Source organism: Myripristis murdjan, chromosome 18, assembly GCF_902150065.1.
Source record: "Myripristis murdjan chromosome 18, fMyrMur1.1, whole genome shotgun sequence".
NCBI lineage: Eukaryota > Metazoa > Chordata > Actinopteri > Holocentriformes > Holocentridae > Myripristis > Myripristis murdjan.
The window spans coordinates 25,926,530-25,932,668 of NC_043997.1; the positions used below are offsets into that span (position 1 = coordinate 25,926,530).

Here is a 6,139-nt window from a genome sequence, read left to right on the forward strand (position 1 = left end):
TGCGCCCTTCTATGTCACTACTCCTACCGCGGCGCCAGTCGGCCGCGGCAACCAGTCACTTTTTCATTTTTTTAATTTTTGATTGGCAATTGAAAATAGAAAGAACGAATGATACACGGATTCATGTCACAGAGCTCTGACTGCTGATGAGCTTGCCAGTCTCACAATCATGTCATGAAAAGATCACAGATTCTAAAACACAGGTTATGTACTGTGGGAACCAAAATGTGAAGGTAGCAAGATTGCGTGACAATAACACAAACTGGATATGTCATGTTCAAATGTTGCATGAAAAATGTAGTTAAGGGCTGGGTTTATGCAAATCAACTTTAGTGACATATCGATTGAGGGAATCACTTTGCCTTTCACAAAACAAGATACCACAACAACCTCCTGAGACATCAGTTTTCTTGGTTTATTTCCAGCCAAGGTTTTACTCATCACACAGTATACTTGGAGAAGAAGCAAAAAACAAAACAAAACAAAAAACCCCAAAAATAAATAAATAAATAAAAATACAGTTTTGGACAGAGTTCAAAGTCAACATGTCTTTAGCATCTTAAGTCCTTATACTTGTAGAACTTGATGGTGTGTGGTCATAAGTGGTTTATAATGCCTAATTATGGACCACTTCTACTATTTTGCATCACGATAAGTAACTTAATCATTGTAAATCAGAATTAAAAATGTTATGTTCATTACAAGTGTAATAACTTTGACAGGAAAATTCAGGAAAAATCATGTTATGCTTACAAAGAGGCAGTACTAAAATCACCAGACATGTTACAGAGAAGCAAAGCCTGATTAAAGTGCAGTTCTATTGCTTTATGCTGGAGTACACACAGACAGTGTCTGTGTTGTCCCTCTGTCTTCTTGATCTGTGGGCCTTGTTTTCACTTAAAGCAGCATAATGGAGGTTGTCTGCATCTTGGCCCTGGCAAGAAGAAATAAAACAGCAAATCACAATTACAACCTAAAGAAATACAACAGAAACCCACCGAAACACTTCAGTGATGTGCTATAAAAAATCTTTGTGCAGTCGTACAACAGTTAATCAAAACAGATGAAAAAAAAAAAAAAAACCTCACCTCTACATGTTGAGTAGAAGCAGTGGAACTTCTTGCTTGAGAGTCTGGTTGTGGGGAAAAAAAAAAAAAAAAACAGACAATGAAGGTCCTCTTACTAAAGTGCCATGTTCACTGAAAACACACCATCAGATGCAAAGAATCCTCATCACCTGTGCAGTGGCTACAGTTTCTCTTGTACATCTTGTACACAAAGGAAGCCAGGATAACAACCAGGGTGATGGTGAATGCCAATGCTGCGCTCAAGAAATACACCAAGACAGGAGGAGAAGCCACCCCATCTGCAGACATCCACACATTAGAACAACTTGCAAAGATTTTTTTTTCTGTGTTTATATTAAGTTTGGTGAGAGTGGAATAACAACTATTTATGAAATGAGACAACCTCTGCTGAAAACATGACTCACTCTCAATGTCTATCTTGGTCCCGTTTCCAAACAGTATCTCCCCACATGAGAGCACAGCACAGTAGTAGGTCCCAGCATCAGACAGATTCAGACTCTTCATTGGAAGGTTGTAGTCACAGGTCTGTGTGTGTGTCGTGGGTTTCCTCTCACACTGATCATCAGTGACTCCATGCGTGTAAATGGCTCTTGGTTGAGAGTGTCCTGAGCTCCTGAACCAGTAAACACTGTGTTCTCCATCACAGGTGCCAGTGTGCACTGTACAGTTCAGAGTCACAGAGTCTCCTGGCTGGATGGTCTGAGACTCCGACTGATGGACGACAGCTTGGATGTTCAGACCTGAACCCTTTTACACTGAGAGTAACTCCATCCCCAAATTCAAAATCATAGGAATGGCTTCTTACGCAGAAATAAGTAGCAGCGTCTGAATGTTGCAATTCAAAAATCTTCAACTGATTCCCATTTGTTTCAATTTCCAGTTTGAAACGGGGATCATTCTTGAATGCATTATGGAAAATGGCATTTTTTTCATACTTATAGAAGTTACACATGAGCAGTGGTTTCTGTCCCAGTGTTTGTTTATACCAGAAAAACATAGCTGCATTACCTTCAAAAAGGCATGACAAAGTCACGTTGTCCCCGACGTTAGCTGATAGAAAACCACGTTCTTGATGAAGAGACAAGGACAATTTCAGCTCTGCCAGATGAAGTAAAAGACAAAAGACATCCACAATTAATTGTATGCCATGATGGGGATGATATAATGATGTACATGCTATGTTGCAGAATAAATTTAAAGAATATTTAAAACAATCATATGAACATTAAACATACAAAGTCAAGCTTAAAAAACAGTCAGTAAAAAAACAAAAAAAAAAACAGTAAAAAGACGCAACTTACCAATGCTCAATAGAAATATGCACATCAGATGGAAAGTAACGCTCGGAGGTGCCATTGTGTTCAAGAGTCTGTGCTAAATGAAGAGGATCTGGGCACACTGCACTCTTTAGAGACAAGACTGTGTTTGATTGGTCCAGCACAACTGACACTGAATGCCCTATTTAGGCAATATTGCACACTGAGTAACAGCCCCCTACAGGGTCCGTCCTTTAAAAGAGACACGTGGAAAGAGATACAGTATCAGAAGCGTAATGTTACTTATCCTGACAATAGCTTTAAAATCTGCAAACTAGAAATTACCTGCAAACATTACTGTAAGGTAGACTCCACTTTTGGTGGTGTGATCAACAGCAAGGCATCCCAGTATGTAAAAACATTATGCAGAACACAAACACAAGTACACACTAAGTGTGAGGTGTGGGGCTCCTCACCCAGGAAGTTTTGTATATCAGCTCCTACCTGTTTGTCTGCCTCTCTCTTTCAATCTCTCTGCCTCTCTTCCTCAGTGACTGGTACTTTTTGCATGACGTTCACATTTTAGAAAGATTCAAACTTCTATTATTCATACAGTCATGTTATCCCTGAGTATTTTAATGTCAGCGATGCACAAATCAAATGAGAAAGAAAGAATTCTGTTAATTGCTTGACTCACTTCAATTGCCCTCTCCCTCTGGAACACGTTGGCAGAAATGTCTGAACCTTAAAAATGAACAAAAAGTACTGATGTTTGTGTAATGTGTGAGGAAGTGTTCAACTTGTGCAAATAAAGGAATCGAAAAGGAAGTGGAAATGGCTTTCAGATTTTTTTGGGCTGCACTGGAAAACCTGAAACTTGGCCGTTGTCTCCAGAGATAAAACTATCACACAACAGCCAGTGGTTTCTGAGATATAACATTATATATAGATAACATTAGTTAGCAAACTAGCAAACCACAATTTTAAAAGTAAACCCCAAAAAACATTCGCTAGTGGAGATGGTATGTTGATATATCAGATACAGTACAGGCCAAAAGTTTGGACACACCTTCTCATTCAATGCGTTTTCTTTATTTTCATGACTATTTACATTGTAGATTCTCACTGAAGGATTCAAAACTATGAATGAACACATGTGGAGTTATGTACTTAACAAAAAAAGGTGAAATAACTGAAAACATGTTTTATATTCTAGTTTCTTCAAAATAGCCACCCTTTGCTCTGATTACTGCTTTGCACACTCTTGGCATTCTCTCCATGAGCTTCAAGAGGTAGTCACCTGAAATGGTTTTCACTTCACAGGTGTGCCTTATCAGGGTTAATTAGTGGAATTTCTTGCTTTATCAATGGGGTTGGGACCATCAGTTGTGTTGTGCAGAAGTCAGGTTACTACACAGCCGACAGCCTTATTGGACAACTGTTAAAATTCATATTATGGCAAGAACCAATCAGCTAACTAAAGAAAAACGAGTGGCCATCATTACTTTGTCCTGAGTTGCTACAAATAAACGGCTGTACAAGCCTGTACATCCACCTTTGTTGCTTCCCTTATTTCCCTAGACATTTCCCATCTTTAGGATTGTAACAACAACATGTCCAGAATGAAAATGGTAATTAGGCTTCATATCCAAGATTTGGTGACATATCAAAAATGATTATGCTAATTAAGTGACATATCCAAAATTAGGCAACGTATCTGAAATGCAATTGCTGATATGTCAGACAGACTAAATGCAATGTCTCTCAAACACAAATGTGCCAAGCCAAATGCAGCAGCTGAGACATGCTGATTGGTGGATGTTGTGTGCTGTTTGGTTCCTTCTGCACCTGTACAGCACAAAAGCTTCGTGCAGGCTGCTTCCCAGGTGCCGCAGTTCAAAATTCCCAGACAGCCCAAACCCTAGCCCGCCCGAACCCACTCTCTCAGGTGGGAGACTGGAACCGGTTAGCCCAAAACATCTCCAGCCACAGCTGCAGCTCCATCGGCTCAGCCCTCCTCAGCTGTCAGTCTCCAGGCTAGGGAGAAGAATAGAGCAGTCTGACTGCCTCTCTCTCCACCGGTGATGCAGCTGGCTGTTCCCTGTTTGCCAGCTCCACCTGTTTGGCTTCCCAGTGTGCTTGTCGGGGCCCCTCCAGCTGCCATGGACTGTGCCAGAGCAAGCCCGAAGGAAAAGAGACAGTGTTGCAGAGGGTTTAGCTGAAATGAAAATAAATGTTGCCTCGCTATTGTAGCCAGACCAAAGGCCCAGGGCGCAGCCAACAAAAGGCCAAAAGAATTTGGCCCGTGGCAGGGACCATGAGAAACCCCGGTCCTGCCATGTCGCCCAGTGAACATGCAGTGTCGTCCAGGGGCCATACTGAAACCTCACCTCCAGAGTTGTGGTGCCATCTGTCCTACTATGTCTAGTAAGGCAAAACAAGTGGTTCACCTCCATCAATCTGAAAGCCGCAATTCTGCGTGCTCCCTTCATAACACAGCACACCAACAGGTGCTGGCTCATAGTTTTCCCCCCAAATAGCACATGGCAGGCAGCGATAGCTGCCAAATACGCTTTGACCATGAAAAAGGTTTTCCATTTGTCAATCAGGTCCTGCAAGAATGACAAAATCACTCCCACCGAACACTGATAAGAAATGTGTCCCTCCTTGTGACGCCATTCCTCAAACACTCTCCACTACAGTCCTACAGTCCTACAGTCGACCTGGTGGGAGTCCCACAGTAGTCAGACCTAGCCACTCACGAGCCAAGCTGAGCAGGTCCCTTTGCAGCGGGAGTTGCCAAAGCTGAGCGTGCAGCCATTAGATATTAGAACAACTTTTTTTCTGTCTTCATATTAAGTTTGGTGAGAGTGGAATAACAGCTATTTACGAAATGAAACAATCTCTACTGAAAACTGCTGTGACTCAGGGCTCTATTTTCGCAGACTGGGTGAGGCGGGGGCGCAGCGTAGCTGCGCTTCGGCAACTTGGTGTGGCCAAGTGGTTTTTGCAATTTTGGCACACCGTGCACCGTGGCGCAAGTACTCCACCGTTCCTCCTACCGGCGCAAGGGAGGAGAGAAGGCGCGGAGTAGGTTTGACACAGCCGATTCACTTTAAACCAATCAAATGAGCCCCTGTCCTCGCCTTTAAAATGCACTGCGCGAAGCGTAATGAACGTTTACACAATTGACATGGAGGTCTACTGCCGCAGGCGGAGCGGAGCCCGTGTAGTGCAACTTTGGCTGACAGGTGCACAGTGCGCACACGTCACCAAAACCTCACGGGCAGGTTTCTGGAATGTCAGGCACATTAACAATGCAATAAATACAGACAAAAAACACTATAACACATAAATCTATCTCCATATGGACTGTCCCGTCACAACTGATGTCAGATGAAAGGAGATTGGCACCGTTTGTGCTGATTGTGAGATTTGGTGACGTGTGCGCACTGCCCGCCTGTCAGCCAAAATTGCACTGCACCGGCTCCACTCCGCCTTGCGCTGAAAGTAGATCTGGTTTCAGATGGCGAGCTTCGAGCGCACCTCGGCGAAGCCTTTTGGCACGAAAATGTCACTGCACCAAGCTGAATCTGTTGACACCTCCCCCTGCTGCGCCGCCACTCCCATCTCAGCGCCCCTCGGTCTGCCAAAATACCAAACTGTGCCCCCCTCGGGTTGCGCTGGTCCAAAATAGCTGTGCGCGGGGTTCGCCTCACTGCACCACCCTGCGCTGCGCCGGGAAAATAGAGCCCTAACTCTCAATGTCTATTTTGGTGCTGCCTCCCTGGTTCT

General features: G+C 43.4%; 1 pseudogene; it reads right to left on the reverse strand.

Annotated features, from left to right (window-relative positions):
• Window positions 1–817: 817 nt before the first annotated feature.
• LOC115376190 (uncharacterized) lies at window positions 818–2,441 on the reverse strand (annotated as a pseudogene).
• Window positions 2,442–6,139: the final 3,698 nt, after the last annotated feature.